The sequence below is a fragment of the Jaculus jaculus genome, chromosome 8 (genome assembly GCF_020740685.1).
Source record: "Jaculus jaculus isolate mJacJac1 chromosome 8, mJacJac1.mat.Y.cur, whole genome shotgun sequence".
NCBI classification, from domain to species: Eukaryota; Metazoa; Chordata; class Mammalia; order Rodentia; family Dipodidae; genus Jaculus; species Jaculus jaculus.
Window position 1 is genome coordinate 54,953,783 of NC_059109.1, and position 24,578 is coordinate 54,978,360.

Sequence of the window (24,578 nt, forward strand, 5' to 3'; positions counted from 1 at the left end):
ACATTCCTGGAAAAGTAAAGAATGGAATTCCTGGAAAAGTAAAGATGCTGACTGGTTGCTCATAGCAGCTCTAGATAAAGTAACAAAAGAAAAGAATGAGCTCAGAGATGAAATTTCCCACCTCCAGATGTACATCAAGGATCTAAAGATTGCTGTGTGTGCCTTGGAAGAGAATCCTCTCTCTAGGAGCCACAGGGCTCAAGGTGTGGAAAACCAGACCCACACCCCCATCAGATGACTGTCAAACTGACAACTCAAATTCAAATCCTAGCCTCAAAGTGTTAGTAGTTAAAGTGAAGGCTCTGATTGGAAGAGTGTGATCCTGTAACTTGGGATGGGGATGTGTGGGGAGACCCTGAAGAAGCTAAGGGTATTGAGTTCTGAGATCTTAATGGGTTTATTTTGTCTGAGGAAGTAGTCTCCTCACCCTTGGCAGCAGATTTATCCCTACATTCACTCTCTGTAGTATTGCCCTTTCTGAGAGGCCATAACAGCAAGCCTCTTACACAAACTTCTTGTAGCCCAGTCCAAGCAAAGCTCTTTCTCACCCTCACAAGCCAAGCCTCACAGCCCATAGTTCTTACTGCATTCAGGTCTTTCAGTTCTGACCAGAATAGTCCATCAAGCTATACTTACAGCCCTGCCAGGTGTCTATTAGGCCAAAGTTTCAAATCCTTCCACATTCCTCTTGGAAATCAGCTCCAAAAGGCCAAAGCCACACATTCAGGTGTCTAGCAGCAATCCCACTCCTTGGTACCAGCTATTATTGTTGCAGTCAGATTTGCACTGCTGGCAGAAATCACTCGACCAAGAGCAGCTTTTGGGAAAAAAAAAGGGGGTTTATTTTGGCTTACAGACTTGAGGGGGATCTCCATGATGGCAGGGGAAAATGATGGCACGAGCAGAGGGTGGATATCACTCCCTGGCCAACATCAGATGGATAACAGAAACAGGAGAGTGTGCCAAACACTGGCAAAGGGACACTGTCTATAATACCCATAAGCCCACCCCCAGCAATACACTGCCTCCAGGAGGTGTTAATTCCCAAATCTCCCTCGGCTGGGCACCTAGCATTCAGAAAACCTGTTTATTGGGGACAGCTGAATCAAACCACCACAAACATAAAATTAGATCAGACTCAGTTTGTATAGGCCCATTGAACAGAGATTCTTGATTTAAAACTGCAGCTCATAAAGTTAAAAACAAGCCATGAGTTTTATTTGATTGGTTGGCTGAAGTATAGCCTTCTATGAATGCATGGCTTAATGTTGATAAAACATTAAAGGCTTAGGGAATTTGGAATTCTGAAGTGGATTTGCCATGTAAGATCCATTCCCCTAAAATGGGAGGCTCCAAAAGACATATCCTTCACTAAGATCCTAAGAGACAGCTTTGTGAGGAATGCACCAGCATACTTGAAGAGCTCAGGGATTGCTCTTATCTGTAATGCAGACCTCACAGTGGGAGTTGTGGATGTTGAATTAAACTAGTAAGTCTAACTGGTTCCCAGAGTTACAAGGGCTAAGTGGCAGCACTGAATCACCAAAGGTGAGGTGAGCGTGCTTACCTTAGTAAACAGCATAGGCAAAGCAGTGTTCCTGATGGTCGCCCTTTGGTACTGGCTGATTAATCATTGTGTTCCCAAAGTGAAATAGGCCTACTAAGTTCTTCCTTGATTTGTGTAAGTAGAAAAGTTCCAGAGCAAATGAGCAAAAGGCTACTTTGAATCATAGTTACTGAAAATCATGACCCCCTAGCCAGTTTCCAGACTTGAGCCAGTTTACAAACCCAGAACCCCTCAAATAAAAGGGAGGCCATGTTCCTTTGAGGAAGGACCTTCCTACAATTATGAAAAGATTTTTTAAATAAATATTTTATTTATTTATTTGCATGCACAGAGAGACAGACAGAGAATGAATGGGTGCACAAGGGCCTCCTGCCACTGCAAATGAACTCTAGATACATGCACCACTTTGTGCATTTGGCTTTACATGAGTACTGGAGAATTGAACCCAGGTCAATGGAAATGAAAAAGGTGTGGAAACACCTTAACTGCTGAGCCATTTCTCCAGCCCCAATTCTGAAAAGTTTTTTCAATAAAGATTTTATTTATTTGTATGCAGAGACAGAGGGGGGGAGGAGGGGGGGAGAGAGAGGGAGGGAGGGAGGGACAGAGACAGACAATGAACAGGCATATCAGGGCCTCCTACCACTTCAAATGAATTCCAGATGTATGTGCTACTTTGTGCATTTGGCTTTACATGGGTACTGGAGAATCAAACCCAGGTTGATGGATATGAAAAAGGCATGGGAATGCCTTAATCACTGAACAATCTCTCCAGCCCCAGTTCTGAAAAGTTTTAATATTCATCTTTCGTTTTTCCGTCAAGGGACCTATGGCCTTTTGCTAGTGTAACTGTACACTGGGGAAGAAGAAATTTTTAGAACTTTTGGGCCTGCTAGATACAGCTCTGGATTTACAATGGTTCTGGGAGACCCCAGACAGCATTAAGCCCCTCCAGTTAAAGCAGGGGCTTATGGAGGATAGGTGATTAGTGGGTTTTTAGTCAATGTCTGACTGCCAGTGGCTGCCCCAACTCATCTTGTGGTCATTTCCCTAGTCCCAGAATGCATCATTGGGATAGACATACATAGAAGTTAACAGAATCCCCACATTGGTTCCATGACCTGTGGAGTGAGGGATATTATGATTAGAAAGGCCAAATAGAAGCCATTAGAGCTCCTACTGCTAGTGAAAATAGTAAACTCCAAACAATACTGCATCCCTGGACGGACTGCAGAAATTAATGCCACCATAAAGGAACTGACAATTTCACAGGTGGGGGTTCCCACCACGTCTCCCTTGAAGTCTTCTATTTGACCTTTTCAAAAGATGGACATATCATGGAGAATGACAGTTGATTATCAGAAACTTAATCAAATAATGACTTTAATTGCAGCTGCTGTACCAGATGAAGTTTCTTCACTAGAGCAGATTAACACCTCTCCTGGTACCTAACATGTAGTATTGATCTTACAAATGCTTTCTTCTCCTTGCCTGTCCATAAGGACTACCAGAAGCTATTCATTTTCATCTGCCAAAGCCACCTCTACTGTTTAAACTCAAGATTACATTAGTTCTCTAGCCCTGTGCCATAACTTAATTCACAGGGATATTGATCACGTGTCACTTCCAAAGTATCACATTGGTTCATTATGTTGATGATATTATGCTTATTGGACCAAATGAGTAGGAGGTAGCAGTCACTGTGGAGTGGTTAGTATAGCATGTGTATCTCAACTTGTCCTTATAGTAGAAGGAATATTTCTTCAGGCCCCATGCCGCAGGACTCCTAGAAATTTTATTGAGGTAGAAAGTCCTTGATTTTGGTTGGATTATTTCCCATCCTCTGATGTCAGGGACTTGGAGGGAGCACAGTTGGAGAAGTGGTGAGAAAGATATTTGGGAAAGGGGTATATGGATGGATCTCTTCAAATGAGCAAAGCATGTAAAGATTCTTGTTTCCTGTGTAAATTAAATGCTTATTAAAAGATGACCTTGTCAGAGGATGACTTTAACAATCAAGTGGATAACATGATTCACTCACATGGATTACAGTCAACTTCTTTCCCTGACCGCTCCTGTCATTGCCCACGAGCACAGTAGCCATGGTGGCAGGGACAGATATTATGCGTGGGCTCATCAACATGGACTTCCACTCACCAAAGCTGACCTGACTACAGCTGCTGATGAGTGCCAAATCCATCAGCAGCAGAAACCAACACTGAACCCTTGGTGATGGCACCATTCCCTAGGGTAACAGCCAGCATCCTGGTGCCAGGTCTACTACCTTGGTCCACCTCCATCATGGAAAGGGCAGTGCTTTGTCCTTTCTGGTATAGGTACATCATGGGAATGGATTTGTCTTTCCTGCTTCATTCAAAACAACCATCTGTGGACTTACAGGATACCTTATCCACCATCATGCTATTCCACACAGTATTGCTTCTGACCAAGGAATTCACTTCACAGCCCAGGAAGTGGGGCAGTGGGCTCATGATCATGGAGTTCACTGGCCTTATCATGTACCCCACCACCCTGGAGCAGCTGGTTTGGTGGAATGACCTTTTAAAGACACAGTTACAATGCCAACTAGGTGGCAGTAGTGTGGAGGGTTGGGGCAGTGTTCTTCAGAAGCTTGTATGTGGCATCTAATATATGGTACTGTTTCTTCTGTAGCTAGGATTCATGGGTCCAGGAATCAAGGGACAGAAATGGGAATGGTACCATTCACCATCACCCCAAGTGATCACCTAGCCAACTTTTTGCTTCCTCTTCCTTCAGCCTTATGCTTTGCTGGCCTAGCACTCTTGGTTCCAGAGAGGGGTATGCTTCTACCAGGAGGCACAGTAAATAGTCTTTTGAACCTTAAGCTAAGAATTCTCCCTGGCCACTTTGGGCCCTGATGCCCTTGAATCAGACAGCTAAGAAAGGACTGACAGTGTTAGCAGTGGTGATTGATCTAGACTACCAGGGTTAAAATGGAGCCTCCACAATGGAGGTAAAGAAGAGTATGTCTGGGTTCAGGAGATCCTTTAGGGTGCCTCTCAAGTGTTACCATGTCCCGTGATCAAGCTCAATAGGAAACTACAGCAACCCAAGCAAGAAAAGGTGATGAATGGCCCTGACCTTTAGGGAGTGAAGGTGTGGGTCACTCCTCTAGGTAAAGAACCATGACCTGCTGTATTTTCTGAGGATAGAGGAAATACAGAATAGGTAGTAGAAGAAAGTAATTATAAATACTACCTAAGATCATGTGATCAATTACTGAAACCAGGATTGTGATTGTCCTGAGTGTTACTGTTGTAGTTTGTTAAAAATGTTTATACAGGGGCTGGAGAGATGGCTTAGTGGTTAAGACACTTGCCTGCAAAGTCTAAGGACCCAAGTTCGATTCCCTAGTACCCATGTTAAGCCAGATGCACAAGGTAGCACATGCATCTGGAGTTCATTTGCAGTAGCTGGATGCCCTGGTGCACTCATTCTCTCTCTCTCTCTCTACCTGCCCCCCTCTCTAATAAGTAAATAAATAAATAAAATATTAAAAAATGTTTATATAGGGGATAAGGAGATACTCAACAGTTAAAGGTGCTTGCTTTCAAAGCCTGACGGCCCCAGTACAGTTCCTCAACTACCCTCATTAAGCCATGTTTGAGATTCTGGTGTACCCCTACCCATCCACAAATTGAATAATTTTTTTGTTTTTATTTTTAGTTATTTGAGAGCAATAGACAGAAAGAGGGAGGGAGAGAGAGAAGGAGAGAGAGAGAGAGAGAGAGAGGGAGGGAGGGAGGGAGGGAGAGAATGGGTGTATCAGGGCCTTTAGCCACTGCAAACGAACTCCAGATGCATGCACCACCTTGTGCATCTGGCTTATGTGGGTTCTGGGGAGTCGAGTCTCGAACTGGGGCCCTTAGGCTTCACAGGCAAGCACTTAACCTCTAAACCATCTCTCCAGCCCCACAAATGGAAATTTTTAAAAAATGTGTATGTATAATATTCAGTGACCTAATATCAGTAATTAAGTGTTATTAGGTCTATATTGTCATTTGTAAGTTATAGGATACTAAGACTAAGCATTCTTAAGGGATGTTGCCATGTATTTGGAATGAAAGAATAGTTTGTAGGATAATCAATCAGTTCAGGAAGAATTCTAACCTTGTTATTGTCTTCATTTGGAAATTAAGCATGACGGAAGGAGATGTGGTTTATGTCAAGTTGACAAAGGGGTGGACTTGTTAATTTCTCTTGTCAACTTGGTCGGATCAGGAATAAAGGTAAGAGACACACCTCATGGGCAGGATTGTGAGGGCATTTCCCAGAAGGATTAAATGAAGAAGACCTTCCCCCCAGGGTGGGAAACCCTTCCCATGACAGCGTATATATTAAAAGGCCCCAGGAAAAGACAGGGCCTTTCGCCTGGCTGCCCTGGCTCCTTGCTGGTGAGTATATCTTCCCTGTTGCTGCCATCCTCATGGATGTTGGAGTCCAGCTTCTTCAGCCTTCCAATGTGGACTTTCCAGAAATCCTCCAGGCCTTCAGTGCCAGATTGGGACAGCTGAGGTATCCAGTCTCATGGGCTGAGCAACTCTAGGTTCTCAAGGCTTTCCAGCCTACATATAGCCATTGTTGGACGGCCTCGTCTGTATTGTGTAAGCTAATCTAATAACCCCCTTGATAATACATGTGTATTCTACTGGTTCTGTTCCTCATGAAAACCTTGACTAATACACAATCCAAGACCCCTTTTTCCTTTTGGAGAAATTGTGAATCCTGTCAAAATCATGGAAGATAGAGTAAGGAATGGGTAAAAGCAGGGTTTTTTTCAAAATGTGGTCACTGGAACACAGAATGACTATACCTGGGTATTTATTCGAGATGCAAATTCTTGGCCTCATCACAGACATAGTGAGTCAGAAACTATAGGTCAAGCTTAGTCAGCAGTCTTGTCAACTAGCTTTCCAGGTAGTTCTTACTCTTGCTGAGGTTTGAGAGTCACCACTGATTACAGAGATATTTAATAGGTAAAGTTGACAAGTCTTATTGATTGGTTAGAGAAGGTAAGAGAGAAATGAAGAATGAATCTCACATTTTTTGCCTTCTGATTCATTTCTTGAATTACTTTTGCTTATTCTAACTTTGCAATGTAAAGGCTAGGTTGTTTGCACACATCAAACTTCAGGTGGATAGACTTCTAAAGATTCTGTAATGGCCCGTGTACCAATTTGGTGCTGTTATATTTATCAGTTCCATTTTTTTTTTCTTGCTTAAAAGCAATGGGATTGTTACATATTTGTATATTGTTCTTGTAACATATATCCTGCATAACGTAGAGCATGGGGAAAAAGGATGAGAAAGAACTCTTGTCAATTAAGAATTTACAATTTATAAGCTGTAAACATCATGCAGTGGGATGAAGACAGTTGATACTCAGTGGCAGGGCAAACGTAGGTGGGAGCTGGGGGGAGGGGAAGGACTCCAAATCAGTTTCTCAGTGGAGGTGAAATTTGAACCAGTCTGTGAAATATTGCTAAAAGCAGAGAATTGGACATGGGAATGGACAGAAGTCATTTTAGACTACGTTAAAAAGCTATTTAAAGATAGTGAAGTTAAGGATATAAAATCTTTAGGTTTTCCTTTCATCTGACTTATTCTGGTATAGTTGAATTGAACAACAGAAATATACTTGCTTAGGGGGAATTACTGTCAGCAAAATTTCAATCATACTTGACAGACTGAGAAAAGTCAGACCTGACTAAAAATAAGCACATAAATCTGGTGATGAATTAAGTCTAATTCTAAAATTGTATAACACAAATTAAGATTCTTCACAAAGCAATAGTATCCTATTTAGACCTTGATTCTGTGGTTATAGCAACTATCTATAGATTTTATTTCCAAGAGACCACTTCTTCTTGGCATCAGTTTAATGGTCTTACCAAAAAGAGGGTTATCAAATTCCAACTTTTAGCTGATATATGAAAATCCTTTGATGGATCCTATGCAATCTCAGTTGTACATTAACAATTAAGAAATGTGACCTAAGAGATCCCGAAGGCACATGTTAGCATCTCTGTCCTTAAACCTGAGTGTTCACTAAAAATAGCTTCTCTAGAGGACTGGGATATTCTTCCCTAGATCCCCTGTGAACCCTTGCTTGCCAGCTCCAAAGGTTCCTACTCTGCACAGGGTGCACTTTTAGTACTCAGAACAATGCCAGGCTACAGCTTTGGGTGGGAACCTCCAAGAAAGCACTGCTGGGCATTTGGACAATCAATGTTTGGCAGTTTGCTAATGCTAATGAGTTATTTTGCTATGGAAAAGGAGGAAAGAAGGGATAGTATAAGGATTGATGAATAGGGAATAACTGACAATAGGAACAGTCCTCTGTTGAAGAGATTAAGGGATTTTGCTGTAAAGTGTTGTTGGAGCCCAAAAATTTATCATAATGGCCCCAGGCTTGAAGATAGATAAATAATGGTGTATCAAAATAGCACACCCAAAATATCTGGCTACTTTTATTGAACTTGCAGTTGGAATAAGTTCTCACGTTCAAAAAATTCATAGTTTGCTACATAGTGAATTCCAGGTCAGCCTGGGCCAGAGTGAGACCCTACCTCGAAAAACAAAATGAAACAAAGCAAAACAAAACAAAACTCATATTTTGGTACTTCACAGCCAGATTATTCGTTGCCTCCAGGCTGGTGTGGAGCCTTTTTCCTCTGTAACCTGCTTTCACTCAAAGGAGTCTGAGCTCCTGCCTAATTTTGAGGATACCTAAGTGGGAGAGTTGGCTCAGATGTCATTAGTTCTTATTTTGTTAGACATGGGCCAAGCAAATGAGAACACTGGTTAGAATACAAGAGGACAGAATTAATCAACCTACTTACTGAAGGATGCCATGCATTTCTAGAAACAATTTAGGTTGGCAAAAGCACCTGCGTAGCCTGCTTCCTTTCAGATTTTTGCCTCTAGAAAAATCCAGATCCCCAAAGTTATTATGGAATGAAAATTTATAGGTTAGAAGGATACTGTTAATGACGCCTGGAATATTTCCTATAATAGTGAGTTTGGAATTTGACAGTACGCAATTATCTTTGCAGTCGAATGAATATTCCATCAGTTCTTTGGGAAGTTATTCCATGAAGAAGCTTGGTTGTTGAGAGATTAAAAATCTGACAAAAGAGAGGCTTCAAATTAGGCCCACCTTTAGACTGTTGGTATATGTGAAAGATGTTGGGGTCAAAAGGTGATTAGTAGCTAGTTTGGTGGAGCTACAGAGCCAGCATTGCAGTGTCAAATTCTAGAAGCAGTGTAGATGATCTGAAAAGTTAACCCTTTCTTGGCTTACATTTTAGATAATTTAGATAACCTTATTTAAATAAATAGCCACATTATAGAAAACACATCTAAGAACTGTTTTCTAATGATTTTTATGGTGAAGAAGACATTACTCATATCCTTATTTTAATCTTGGCTATATTAGACAGTCTGATTATGTTAAAGAGACAGATGAAATGATGTATGGTCTTACTACAAATTAGGTTTCTCAATGTGTCATTGTAAAATATTATGGACTATTTTTTGCTAATAATGTATCTCATGTAAGATATCTTTTAATTTCTGACTGAAAGAAAATGATAAAAGTAGAAAAACTATGCTTCTTGAGTTCCTCCATATTCATTGTCTGTCTGTCTGTCTGCTCTCTAACCCTTCTTACTTTTAGTATACGGTTGTGTCGAGGATTGGCTCAAGGGTCTTGTACAAAGTAGGCAAGTAGTTGGCCTGCAGGTCCACCACACCCATTCAGCCCCCACAGTTTTATTTTGTACTCTTTCCTGACATGATAGACTTTCTGTCCATCTCTTACCATTTCCTTTGCTTTATGCTACTTTATACTTTGGGTTACTTAGTTATAATCTTTCTCATTTCTCATTTATTTGGTGCTGGAGATTGAGCCAAGAGCCCCATTAATATTAAACCTCATGCTAAGCAGATCTCTGCTTGCCCTTAGCCCTCTTACCAACATTTCTTGTTTTTAAATTTCATTTTTTATATACTATGTGTGGTATGTGCACATTTTTGTATGCAGATGTGCACGTATGCAGAGGCCAGAAGAGAAAGTTGGATGGTTTCTTCTATTGCTCTTCCACTTTGTTTCTTCAAGGCAGAGTCTCTCACTGAACCTAGAGCTGAGATTTTCAGTTAGAATGGCTGACCAGAGAACCTCAGATTCTCTTGTTTGTGCTTTCCACAGTCCTGAAGTTAGAGGCATGTGTAGCCTCACCCAGATTTTTATGTGGGGTTCCAGAGATTGAACTCAGATCCTCTTGCTTGTGCAGCAAGTACTTTTACTCTTTGAGCCATGTCACTAGCTCCTCTCATCACCTTTTCTAATTATCACTACTACTTAGATATGTCTTTGCTTATGGTTACATTTGTGTGGTGGTTATATCTTCTGTTGTTTGTTGAGAGTGTGTTAAAAATGATGTAATCATAATGTAGGTCAATACCCACTAAGGCATAATGTGATACATGCCCTTTGAGTTCATTATTAAACATGAACATATTATATATTTTAGTTGACTGAAACTAGAGACAATATGAATAGAAACCTGTCTTGCATTAAATGACATATTGGGGCTCCCTTTTTACTGTAGTAGTTTCAGAGTTTCAATTCTGATATTAAGGTTTTGATCCATATGGACTTGAATCTTAGGCATGGAGAGAGATATAGATTTATTTTCATCCATCTACATGTAGGTATCCAGTTTTCCCAGCACCATTTGTTAAAGAGGATGTCTTTTCTCCAGTGAATATTTTTGGCCTTTTTTGTCAAAAACCAGATGGTTGTAGCTGTGTGGGTTTACCTCTGGGTCCTGTATTCTGTTCCATTGATTTATGTGTCTGTTTTTGTGCCAGTACCATGCTATTTTTGTTTTTGTAGCTCTGTAATATATTTTAAAGTTAGGTGTAGTCATACTGCCAGCCTTATTTTTGTTGATCAGAATTGCTTTGGCTATTTGAGTTTTTTTTTTTTTTTCCCCTGTGCTTCCAAATGAATTTTAGGATTCTTTTTCTATTTCTATAAAGAATGCTGTTGGATATTTGGTAGGGATTGCATTAAATGTATAGATTGATTTTGTTAAGATAGACATTTCACAATATTGATTCTTCTAGTCCATGAATATGGGATATCTTTCCATTTCCTAGTGTCTTCTACAAATTCTCTCTTGAGTGTTTTGAAGTTTTTATTGTAGAAATCCATCACTTCCTTGGTTAGGTTTATTCTAAGGTACTTTGTTTTTTTGGAGGCAATCTTGAATGGGAGAGAATATTTTCCTGATTTCATCCTCAGCATGTTTGTTGTTGGTATATAGGAAGGCTACTGATTTATGTATGTTAATTTTTTTGTTCATTTTTTAAAATTATGTAGTTGAGAGCGACGGAGAAAGGGGGGGGGGGGAGACTGGGCATGCCAGGGCCTCCAGCCACTGCAAACAAACTCCAGACACATGCACCCCCCTTGTGCATCTAATGTGGGTTCTGGGGAATCAAGCCTTGAACTGGGGTCCTTAGGTTTCACAGGCAAGCATTTAACCGCTAAGCCATCTCTCCAGCCCTGTGTGTTAATTGTATATTCTGCTAATTCGTTACTTTATCAGTTCTGTTTGATGGTAGAGTCTTAAAAATTATTATTATTTATTATATTAATTAATTAATTAATTAATTTGGACAGGGAAAGAAACAGTGAGTGAGAAGGAGAAAAAAGAGAGAGAGGGTATGAACATGCCAGGGCCTCCAGCCATTGCAAATGAACTCTAGATGCATGTGCACTTTGTGCATCTGGCTTTATGTTGGTACTGGGGAACTAAATCCAGGCTGTCAGGCTTTGAAAGCAATTCCTTTAATTGCTGAACCATTCTCCAGTCTGTCTTTTTCTGTGTTATAGAAAAGTTTGAGAAGCATGGGTATTTATTTTCCTATGAGGATTTGGTAGAATTCACCAGTAAATCCATTGGGGCGTGGACTTTTTTTAGTTGTCAGATTTTTTTTTTTTATATAAATGATCTTCGTGCTTGTTATATGTCTGCTTAAATGGTTTATCTCTTCTTGCTTTAATTTTGGTAGGTCATTCATACTTAGAAAATCATTAATTTCTTTTAGATTTTCAAACTTAGTGGAGCATATATTCTTATCTTTATGATTTTCTGAATTTCATTGGTGTCTGTTTTAATGGTATCTTTTTCATTTCTAATTTTATTATTTTGGGTCTTCTCTTTTTGTTTTGGTTAGTTTTTTCAAGGGTTTATCAATCTTAACATCCTTTCAAAGAACCAATTCTTTGTTTTATTTATTTTTTGTTTGTATTTCATTAATTTTTGCCCTGATCTTTATTATTTCTGTCTACTGATCCACAAATTAGGAGACCAGAGGTATGTAGATTTATTTCTGGGTCTTCTATTTTGTTCCATTCCATTGGTTCAGGCATCTCTTTTTGCTCCAGTACCATGTTGTCTTTGTCAATATAGCTCTGTAGTATAATTTGAGGTCAGGGATTTTGATAACTCCACCAGTGTTCTTTCTATTTAAGTTTGCTTTAGCATTGCATGGTCTGTTGTGTTTCTATGTGAATTGGATTGTTTTTTCTAGTTTTGAGGAGAATGCTATTGGAGCTTTGATGGGAACCGCATTAAACCAATTAATTATGTTTGGTAATATTGCCATTGTCACTATATTGATTCTGTTAATTCAGAAGCATGGAAGGTCTCTCCAGTATCTTGTATCTTCCTTTATTTCTTTTTTTTTTTTTTTCAATGTGTTAAAGTTTTCTTTGTAGAATTGTTTCACATCCTTTGAAAGCTATTGTGAAAAGGGTATTTTTTTTCCCTGATTTTCTCAGCAAGTTCATTGTTAAAATATATGATTGCTAACTGGCTTTTTTGTGTGTATTGATTTTGCATTCTGCAACTTTGCTGAAAGTGGGTTTTAAATCTAAAAGTTTTCTGTCAGAGTCTGTAGGATCGCCTAAATATAGAATCAAGACATCTGCAAATAGGGATAGTTTCACTTGTTCCTTTCCGAGTTTTATCCCTTTATGTTATTGTTTTGTCTTATTGCTCTAGCTAAGATTTTGAGAACTGTATTGAATAAGAATACAGACAGTGGCCACTCTTGTCTTGATCTAGATTTTAGAGGAAATGGTTTCTGTTTTCCCCATTCAGAATAGTGTTGACTATACGTTTGTCATATATAGCCTTCAATTATTTTGGAATATGTTCTATCTGTTCTTAATTGCCCCAGAACTTTCATCATGAAGGCCTGTTCAAATGCCTTATCTGTATCTACAGAGATGATCATATTACTTCTGTCCTTCAATTTATTTATACAGTGAATTATGTTTATCGATTTGTATATCTTGAACAAACCTTGAACTCTTGGAATGCAACTTATTTGGTCATGATGTATAAGCTTCTTAATGTGTTCTTGAATTGTGTTTGCGAATATTTTGTTCAGAATTTTTGTTTCTGTGTTCAGACCAAGGGAAATTGCTCTGTAGTTTTTTGTTTGTTTGTTTTTGTTTTTCAAGGTAGGGTCTCACTGTAGCTCAGGCTGACCTGGAATTCACTATGTAGTCTCAGGGTGGCCTTGAACTCAAGGCAGTCCTCCTAACTGTGCCTTCCAAGTGCTGGGATTAAAGGTGTGTACCACCACGCCTGGCCCTGTAGTTATTTTTTAATGTGTTTTTATCTGGTTTTGGTATCAATATTATACTGGCTTCATAAAATGAATTTGATATAGTATTCCTTCCCTTTCTATTTTGTGGAACAGTTTGAGAAATGTTGGCATTACATGCTCCATAAAAGTTTGATAGAATTCTGCAGTTTGTCCATCTGGTCCTGGGCTTTTCTTTGTGTGGAGACTTTAAATTATTGCTTCATTCTCATTGTTCATTATGGGTCTATTTAAATTATTTATATCTTCTGACTTTCATTTTGGTAGGCCATATTCATTTATAAATTTATCCCTTTCATCTAAGTTTTCAAACTTTTTAGAATATAGGCTTTCATACTATTCTCTAATCATCATCTGGATTTCATTAGGGTCTTTTATAATAATTCTCTTTTCATCTCTAATTTTATTTATTTGTATTTTCTCTCTCTTTGTTTGTGTTAGTTTGGCTAGGGAATTGTCAACTTTGTCAACCTTCTCAAAGAACCAACTCTTTGGTTTATTTTTTTTTTGGTATTGTTCTTTTTATCTTTATTTCATTAATATCCACCCTCATTGTTTCTTGGCATCTACTAGGTTTGAGATTGGCCTATTGTTTTTCTTACATTAAGTTGCATCATCAGATTATTCATTTGAGATCGCTCAGAATTTTTTAGAGACAAGCCCAACAGACTGGCTTTTTTTTTTTTATGTGTGTGGGGGGGGTGGGTAGAATTGGCATGCTAGGGCCTCCAGCCATTGCAGTCGAACTCCAGGTGTATGTGTTCCTTTCTGCCCACGTGTGACATTGCGTGCTTGTGTCATTGTACATCTGGCTTATATGGGACCTGGAGAGTCGAACATGAGTCCTTAGGCTTTGCAGGCAAGCACCTTAACCACTGAGCCATCTCGCCAGCCCTGACGTTTGTTTTTATGGCTATAAACATTCCTCTTAGGACTGCCTTGATTATACCTCAGAGGATCTGGTAGGTTTTGTTGTTATTTTCATTAATTTCTAGAAAATTATCAGTTTCCTCCTGATTTCTTCAATGGCCTACTGTTCATTCCAAGGTATATTATTCAATCTCCAAGTATTGGTGTAGTTGCTGAAGTTTTCCTTGCTGCTAACTTCTAATTTTATTACACCATGGTCTGATAGGATGCAAGGAATTATCTCATTTTTTTCTGTGTTTTCTTGCTTTGTGCCCTATGATGTTGTCAGTTTTGGAGAAGATCCCATGTGCCACCAGGAAGAATGTGTGTCCCCTATTTCTTGGTTGGAATGTTCTATATATATCTCTTTTTTTAATTTAAAAAAAAATGTTATTTATTTGAGAACGAGAAAAAGGCAGATAGAGAAAGAAACAATAGGCACACCAGTGTTTTCATCCACTGCCAACGAACTCCAGATGCATGCGCCACCTTGTGCATTTAGCATAATGGGCTCTGGACAATCTAACCTGGGTCCTTTGGCTTTGCAGGTGAGTGTCTTACCTATGAAGCCATCTCTTAAGCCCATATCTCTTAAAATAGCTACTTTGTGGTATAATTTAGCTCTAAATTATGTTTGCTGATTTTTAGTTTGGATGACCTGTCTAAACATATGGGTGGGTTATTAAAGTTATAGTGTATGATTTGTGTGACCTTTTGTGCCTTGTAGTATTTGTTTTATGAAATTGGGAGTCCAATATTTTGTGCATAAACGTTTACAATTGTTATGTCTTTTGATGTATTGTTGCCTTTATTAAAATGTAATGTCTTTCTTTGTTTTTTGAAGTGCTGGAACCCAGGATCTTGCACAGACTAGACAGATAGTCTATCACTGAGCCACATCCCCCCCAGACCAAGTGTCCCTCTTTGCCCCCTTTGAGTACCTTTGGTTTGAAGCCTACTTTACCAGATATAATATTTGTGACATCTGAGCCAGGTGTGGTGGTGCATGCCTTTAATCCCAGCACTTGGGAGGCAGAGGTAGGAGGATCACCGTGAGTTCAAGGCCACCGTGAGACTCCGTAGTTACCCTACCTTGGAAAACTTAAAAAAAAAAAAAGAATAGCCACATCTCTTTGTTCTATGTTTCTGTTTGCTTAGTAGGTTGTCTTATAACTTTTGACATTCAGCTTGTGGATATCTTTGCTAAGTATGTGAGTTTCGTTTCTTTTTTTTATGGAATACTTCATGAATTTGCATGTCATCCTTGCACAGAGGCCATGCTAATCTCTGTATCATTCCATGTGATATGTGATATGTGCTGCTGAAGTGAGCAATAATTTTTATTTATTTATTATTTATGTTTTTATTTTTTATTTTTATTTATTTATTTGAGAGTAACAGACAGAGAGAGAAAGAGGCAGATAGAGAATGGATGTGCCAGGGCCTCCAGCCATTGCAAACAAACTCCAGACACATGTGCTACCTTGTGCATCTGGCTTATGTGGATCCTGTGGAATTGAGCCTTGAACCAGGATCCTTAGGCTTCACAGGCAAGGACTTAACTACTAAGCCATCTCTTCAGCCCCATATGTGAGTTTCTTGAAGATACATGATAGCAATCCAGTCAGAGTGTGTCTTTTTATTAGTGAGTTGAGGTTATTATTGAGAGGTTTTCCTATTTTTTTTTTCTTTTGTTTTCTTGAGGTAGAATCTCACTCTAGTGCAGGCTGACCTGGAATTCACTATGTCATCTCAGGGTGTCCTTGAACTCACAAGGATCCTCCTACCTCTGCCTCCCAAGTGTTGGGATTAAAGGCGTGCACCACCACACCTGGCTTTGATTTTGTTTAGTGATGTTCTTGTTGGCATTTCTTTTTTACTTCCCCTGTTCTTGGTATGTTGGCCAGCTAGGTTAGACATGGTAGATTCCTTTCCAAGTCTTCTTTGTTCCCTGTTCCTTTCTTGTTCTGCACATGGATGAGACTGTTATTCTTCTGCACTATATAGTATCCCTTTATGAATTTTCTGGGCCTGGAGAGATGTCTCAGAGGCTGAAGGCATTTGTTTGCAAAGCCAGATGGTCTGGGTTTAATTCCTCAGTGCCCATGTAAAGCCAGATGCTCATAGTGGCACATGCATCTGGAGTTCATTTGCAGTGGCATGAGGCCCTGGCATGCTTATTCTCTTTTCCTTGTAAAAAATAAATAAAAATACATAAAAAAGAATTTTCTGTAGTGCAGGGTTGGTTGTCATGAGTTGCTAGAATTTGTGTTTGTCTTGGAATATCATTCTGTTATTTTCTGGATTTTAGGGTTGCTGCTGAAAGATCTGAGGTTATTCTGGTGTTTTTCCTTTTGTACACAAGTGGTTTTTTTTTTTTTTAACTGCTTTTAGTATTGTTTCTTTACTGTGTATTTTTGACATCTCAACTATCTCATGTTGTGCGGGGGTTCTTCTCTGGTTCTGTGTGTTCAGGTTGTAAATGTCTCTTGTGTTTGCATGTTGACTTCTCTGTCTAGGCTTGGGAAGTTTTCTGTTGTGATTACATTGAATAAACCTTCATCTAGATGTTATATCATCTCCTTCTTCTACATTGTAAATTCTATGGTTTGATCTCTTGAATATATCCCAGACTTCACAGAAATTCCATTTGTATCTTGTTTAAATATGTGTCTGTGTGAATTACTGTCTCAACTGTGTGTCTATCTCTGAAATTCAATCTGCATGGTCTTGCCTATTGGTAAGGCTCTCTGTTGTGATTTGTATTTGAGGGATTGTGTCTTTGATTTCTAGAATGCCTGTTTGGTTCTGTTCCAGTATTTTAATTTCCTTACTGATTTTGGACTTTCTCCTCCAGTTTGCTTACACTTTCATTCAATTTGGAGAGACTACCTGTCAAGATCCTGAGAGCTTGCCTGGAGGTTCTAGCAGGGGAGCACAGCTGCTCGTATACCCTTGACCGAAGACCAGTCCTCCTCTATTCCAGGAAGGTTGTCCTCTTTGACTGAGTAGGCGGCTTTGGGAGGGACACACATGGAGCGGTAAGGGAGGAAGGGTACACCTGCCTGGCCAGTCAGATCAGCCAAATCAACCCTGGTGCTCAATGAGGTGACAGATGTCGTAGACAGATTGCCCTCACATCCATCTTGTCAAGGTCTTAGATGGATTTCCTTCATTCATTAGTCTGGTTATTTGAGCCTTCTCTGTGGTCATTGATCTTCTTATTTATTATTATTACTTTTAAAAATATATTTTATTTATTTATTTATTTGAGAGAGAGAGAATGGGTGTCCCAGGGCCTCAAGCCACTGCAAACATGCACCCTCTTGTACATCTGGTTTCTGTGGGCCCTGAGGAATCGAACCAGGATTTGGCTTTTCAGGCAAAGGTCTTAACTGCTAAGCCATCTTTTCAGCCCCATTGATCTTTTTTAGAAATAGGATTCTAAATTCTTTCCATAACATTTCCTGTATCTTGGTGGTTATGGTTCTGTGGAAGGGGGTCAGTCAGGAAAGGGGTTGAGGTGGGTTGATCCTTCATGTTTTTTTTTTTTTGCATCTGTTCAGATTTAACTCTCCTACTTTGTAGTTCTAGTTGTTTTGGTTTGTTTTGTCCTCTGTGGGAACTCTTGCCAGCCACTTCACTAGTGACTGTGTGTCGCGAGCAATCTCAAAGATGATTGGTTGAGAGGATTCCGCCGGCGAAGGCCAATGATACTCAGACACTGGTATACTTGCAAAGGAGTTTACTGGGATGAAAGTCATGCACAAGCAAGTCCAAACTATCACAAATAATATTATAGCTAATATAATATATAACCAAGGTATATTCATTGCTACATTACTAACACAAGAATATTTCTAACGAGTCTAACATGTATATGACCTGACAACGCGAGATTTGAGTTGCGACGTTTTACAACGTTTTACGACCTGACCAACGCGAGGTTCGAGCTGCGATGTTTTATGACCTGACCAACGCGAGGTTTGAGCTGCGCTCCAAGCCGAGTCTTGGTCTGCTGGCGTAAGCTAGTGCTCTGGCTTACGGATGATCATTCGGACAGAGTGTCGGGCTGGTGAATTCGGATCAGTGACGTGTCTCTTGGGGGTCTCAGTCAGGACTGCTGAGTAACCTTTCAGTCAGTCATAGTGTCGGGGAGACTGAGACAATGGTTGCTGAGCAGCTGGGGTTTTTGTACCTTCCAATACTTATCTAATAGTTCCACACACACATCTGCTAATCTCTACTACGTCACTGCACACAGTTAGTCTTAGTTTTGCTTACAAGCTTTGACTTTGCATTTTTTACTCTCACAACAAACTTGTTTATCCTAAACTGGCCCTGGACCATATGCTGGTCCTTACATGCTCATAACACTGTGCTGCTCACCTCTTATGTATCAGTCATCTAGTTGTGCTTAGCTGTGGAAGTGTGGACGACCCTTTTGTTTCATCCTTGTGACCGTGGGTGGAGCTTCCCCATGTTCCCCACACTGGCTGCCGCTCTCCCATGTGGACATCCTGGTGGGCCAAGTGCCAGGGTCTTCATTCTGCTGGTAGTGTTGGCTAGAGCTCCCCCTTGCCTACCAGGTGCCGGAGCCTGTCTTCCACCTGCCTTAAACAGACAGGCCTGGCTGTCAGCTTCAGGCTGGGATCCCAGAGGGTCCCTGGCTGCCTGCTTCTGCTGTGCTGCTAGAGTTTTCTATGAATGTTCTATGTTTAATTTTTTTTAATTTTTAAGAAGTATTTTATTTATATTTATTTGAGAGAGAGAAAGAGGGAGAGGGAAAGAGAGAGAGAGAGAGAGAGAGAGAGAGAGAGAAAAGGAAGGAGGGAAAGAATGGGCACATCAGGGCCTCTAGCCACTGCAAACTCCAGATGCATGTGCCACCTTGTGCATATGGCTTATGTGAGTTCTGGGGAGCTGAACCTGGGTCTTTTGGCTTTGCAGGCAAGCGCCTTAACCACTAAGCCATCCCTTCAGGCCTCTTTTGTCATTTTTGATTTACTTTATTTGGTATGTGTATATGTTTGCACACAACTTCCCAATGAGTCCTCAGTCTTTGCTTTCCTCCTCATTGGATGCTGGAAGCAGATCTCTTGTTTACTGTTCTGTTTGGTAGGGTAGTTGGCCCAAGATCTTCTGGAACATTCTTCTGTGTGCCTTCCTTCTCTCTGTAGGCATTCTGGGATTACAGAAGCCCACCACAGCTTCTGACTTTCTACATGAGGTATGAGGATCTCAATTCAGATACTCAGAGCTGTGCAGCAGTGCTTCATCCACTGAGCCATCTCCCAGCCCCTGCAGTTATTTCTTTTATTTAATATTTCATTTTTATTTATTTGACAGAAAGAGGGAGATAGATAGATAGATAGATGGGGGGGGGGAATGGGCATGCCAGGGCCTCCAGCCACTGCAAACAAACTCCAGATGCATGAGCTCCCTTGTACATCTGGCTGACATGGGTCCTGGGGAATCGAACCTGGGTCCTTTGGCTTTGCAGGTGAGCGCCTCAACCATTAAGCCATTCCTTCAGCCCGCCCTACAATTATTTCTTAATACGGTCTATTATGTCTTTAGGTTTGATACTTTGGAATGAGTGGATATTGTGGATATACTTTCTGTGGCCAAGGAAGTCTTTAACTCTGGTTAGCTGGTTTATAGTGAAACTTGGAGGATTAGAATAATTGGCCAACAGAAGAAACAAGACTAAATCCAGAGAAATTGAGGCTGGAGCACAGTGATGAACTTTAGGCAGAATACCTGGTCAGAATCTGGAGGGAGGTCTCCATAAGCAGGTTGGGAATGTGGGAAAAATACTGATCAGTGTTCTGTGCTGTGGCTGTGTGATGGTAGAGGCCTCATGGTTCAAGGGAACTCTTTGAGCTTGGCTCCCATATGGGCCATATTTAAGATTGTTAACAACCAATGAATCATAGTAAATACCCCACTGGTTAAAACTACCAAAGTGCCTTGGAACTATAGAGTCCCCTGCTGAGACAGATACTAAGTATGTAACCCTGAGAACATTTCTTTCCCTGCCTCTCTGTTTGTGCTTGCTGGTTGTTGGGTCTAGATGGTTGTTTTTAACCTTCTTGTGTAGCAATGGACTCACTCCCACCTTTTATTAACTTCCCAAATGCACCCTGACAGTTTTATCTTTTAAAAAAATTCCTTTCTGTTGAGTTGCATTCCATTGTGTTGATTCCAGTTCTTAGTTATTGTGAATTGAGTAGCTCTAAACATGGTTCAGCAATCCCACTAAGGAGGGCTCTTGGTGGAGTGGGGGTGGGAGGAGGGAAATGATGGTACCAACACGTGACGTGTCCATACAAAGTTTCTACTTAATAAAAAAGTTCATTCATGATTTTATATTGTCTGTTAGATCACTGAAGCCTTTTAGGATGGTTTAGAAGCATTTCCATGATCTTTCTGCTGTCTGCTTTCCTAGTGCCTCAACTTCCATAGGGATGATCACCTTTCACTGCATGCTTATCAGATTGTCACCTTCCCAGGATGGTCTGTCCCCAGTGTTGCTGGGAGACCTTAGTGTGGACTTCGTTATAGCACTATTCCTTTAAAATGTAAGTGGTACATGTCTTCCTCTCACTATACCATGAGCCAGTTTGAAAGGTAATAGTCTAATGTAATCTAAAGTATTAGCTAGGGACTTAATATATGTTGATTGTGGGCATGCGTGACACTCATTGTCAATGTCACTTTCCTGACTTTAACATTTTATTCACAACTTCCATAAATACAAACATTATACCATGATCATAATTCCTTCCCTCTATCGCCCTTTTTTCCCCTCTCCCAGACCTCCCTCCCTTTGAATCCCTTCATTCTAACTAGTTTCTTTTCTATTTTGATGTCATCTTTTTTTCCCCCTCTTATTATGCAGATCTTGTGTAGGTAGCATCAGCCACTGTGAGGTTATGAGTATCAAGGTCACTTTGTATCTGGAAGACAATATTGTAAAAATGCCTCTCCTTTCTTTGGCTCTTACAGTTTTTCTGCCACCTCTTCTACAATGGTCCCTGAGCCTTGGAGGATGTGATAAAGATATTTCATTTAGTGCTGGACACTCTACTGTCACTTCTGAGCACGTTGATGAGTTTTTTTTTTTTTTTTTTTTTTTCGAGGTAGGGTCTCACTCTGGTCCAGGCTGACCTGGAATTAACTCTGTCATCTCAGGGTGGCCTTGAACTCATGGCAATCCTCCTACCTCTGCCTCCCGAGTGCTGGGATTAAAGGCGTGCGCCACCACGCCCAGCGCACTTTTGATGAGTTTTGAGTCACCCTGGTAGTCACCACCAACTGAAAAAGAAGCTTCTTTAACCAAAAGTGAAAATAGCATTAATATATGGCATAAACATAAGTATTTAGAGGGCAGTTTGGAGAGAATAATATACCCATTTAGCCAGACAGTATTCATGCGCCCCCCCCCCCCCACCTCAGGCTTATGACCTCCCTAGCCATAGGCTTTTCATTAGGCTTTAAGTACCGGGTGGGAATTCCCTTCCTTGGAGCCTCAAGTCCAATCAGAACGCATTTGTTTTCCCCTATAACAGATACACCACCATTGTATCAGAATGTATATTTGGCCTGGCTGTCCAGCTGCAAAGCTTGCAGAGACTGTTGCTAGTTAAGACCATTGGTAACTTTTATCCTTCAACAGGCTATAGCTCTTTCCAGCATCCTGACAGCCAGTCAACAGAGGAGCTTCCAGCTCAGCTACAGCTTGATTTCTCAGTGATCTGCTGCCTAAGCATGTGGAATCTTCAGCAGTGAGGTCTTACTGTCTTGTTCTGGTGGGAAACCAAGAGCCTTGACAATAGCCTGTAATGTTTGGGGGATATCAGAGACCTCCCTGGCTAACAACTCACTGGAAGGTATTCATTCCCAACCCTGGCTCTGCAATTTTTCTAATAAAAATCTATGGCTTCTACATATAACATTATCTACCCCCATAAGATACTTATGCTCCAAACTCTGTCTTTCATAATAGTTAGCAAGTGAAGAAGTAGGTTTCAATATGGCTTATTCATAAATCTTAAATTTTGATTAGCTCCCCCCCCCCTCCATCATCCCCTCCATTAGCGCATTTCCCTCCTTCAGTATTCTGCCCCTCTGCTTACATATCTACTATACCTTCCCCTTGTTCCTCTCTCACAGCCCCTTTCTAGCTTCCTGGTCTCTCCTTATGACTTTTATTCCAACTCACATATAAATCTGCACATTTGAAGCTAGGAGTTTCCTGATTTTAATGATAAGGTATGACCATTGAGGGAAGCTAGTTGAGGAGTATGTAGGACATCTCTGTATTATTTGCATAACCTTCCATGTGACATATATTATATAATACCATTTTTAAAAGGTGATTAGTTTTTCTGACTGGATATGTTTAGTATTAGGTTGAGACCTATGGTTTAGATTGACTGCAGAAAGTTTTTTCACTTAATTAGGGTCTAGTTGCTCTTGAAAATTATGTAGGGTTACTTATAAGTAGGTCAGCTTTGACATAGGACACTTGAAATAGAAAGTTAATTATATTCTAAAAAATGAAGTAAGAACTTAATAATATTTTGGTAATATTCTGTTTTCCTGTGATTTTTGTTTCTTATAATATTTCTCTAACATAATTAAAATGAATTTACTTGCCAAATATGTTTATTGTAACAAAATACATTATTGTGTTTTAGAGATTTATTTGATATAATGTCCATAGTATACAATTTCTTAATTTTTTAAAATTAAAAAAAAATTTTTTTTGGCTTTTCAAGGTAGCATCTTGCTCTAGCCCAGGCTGACCTGGAATTCACTACGTAGTCTCAGGTTGGCCTCAAACTCCCAAACTCCTCCTACCTCTACCTCCCAAGTGCTGGGATTAAAGGTGTGTACCACCATGCCTAGCCAATTTCCTTTTTGGCAACAGGGTCTCATTCTAGCTCAGGCTGACCTGGAATTCACTCTGTAGTGCAAGCTGGTCTTGAACTCATGGCATTCCTCCTACTTCAGCCTTCCCAGTGCTGGGATTCAAGGTGTAGGTCACTATACCAGGATTGATATTACACATTTTGAAAAATATTTTTATTTGTTTATTTACAAGGAGAGAGAGAGAGAAAGAGAGAGAGGACAGACAGAATGGGTGTGCCAGAGCCTCCAGCTACTGCAGATGAACTCAAGATGCATGTACCACTTTGTGTATTCAGTTTTTAAGTGGGTACTGGTGAATCAAACTCAGGTCATTAGGCTTTGTAGGCAAGCGTCTTAACCACTGAGCAGTTTCTTTAGCCCTAATATTATACATTTTAAAATTGTAATTGTTACTTGATTCTTTCCTTATTCTAGTCTCTATGAAGAGTACCTTGTATTCATTCTTCCATCTAACATTATTTACTAGATAGAAAATGTTATTGTTCCTAATTACAGAAGAATTACAGAGAGGCTTATTGAGGTTAAATGATTTTATATCCCAAGGATAATAAGTAGGGGATCTGGAATTTCAACTCAGATCTGTATGACTTTGAAGTTGTTCTTACTGTTTTATGATGAAGTAGTCAGGGTAGTTTAATGTTGAACTCAAGAGACCTGTGTTAACTGCCTGATCGTGACTGATCCTGGGCAGGGAACAGAGCCTCCAAGATGCAGTGTAGCTCCTCCCCTGCAAAATAAGAAGGCTCACATCGCAGGTCTCTCTCTAGTCTGCCTTAGAGTGGATATCTCTAGTTCATAAGAAATTTGTCCTGGGCTCAATGAACATTTTTCCCTTTTAGTCCCTCCATGAAGGCTCTTCTGTGTAAGTGCAGTTTTCCTTTTGAAAGAAAATATCAGAGGAGGAGCTTGGTGTCTGCTTCTCTCTGTGATCTGGTTCTTAGTTTTGCTGAGCACAAAGTATAATTTCATCTGCTTGTTCAACACAGATCCAGGTCCTGGGTGATTAATTTTTGTTATCAAAATCCTAAAAGCTGTTTTGCAAGAATTTCAAGTCAGTGGTAAGTACACCCAGTGACGACTAGTTTCTGCAGCTGGAGGTGGTGCTTTCAGAAGCAGAGACTTTGGAAGACCAAATTAGAAAGCTGTTTTGGGAAGCAAAGGGAATGAAATAATTTTGAGGGTTATTCTTCCAGGTTTTGTAAATGTATTATAAATGATCTATTTCATAGTAATGTTCTAGTAATTATATATCTATGAATAGAATAGGGCATATTAAACATTGATAAAGTCTTTAGTCTATTTCCCCTTTCTCCTACTTTGTGATAATACAACTTTTTTCCTGACAGGTTAATTGGATATGGTGTAGGTGTGTCTGTGCTAATACTTTTTTTCCCAGCTAGGTTTACTTCTCTTATTTTTTAATCCTTTAAAA

General features: G+C 40.0%; 1 protein-coding gene and 1 non-coding gene across 9 annotated transcripts in view; one reads left to right on the forward strand and one right to left on the reverse strand.

Moving 5' to 3' along the window:
- Nucleotides 1–24,578, forward strand: part of Frmd5 (FERM domain containing 5) — a 382,500-nt gene that overhangs the window by 11,585 nt on the left and 346,337 nt on the right. The window lies entirely within an intron of this gene.
- On the reverse strand, nucleotides 15,434–15,540 carry LOC123463161. The gene has a single exon (XR_006638765.1). It is a non-coding gene; the product is annotated as a U6 spliceosomal RNA (small nuclear RNA).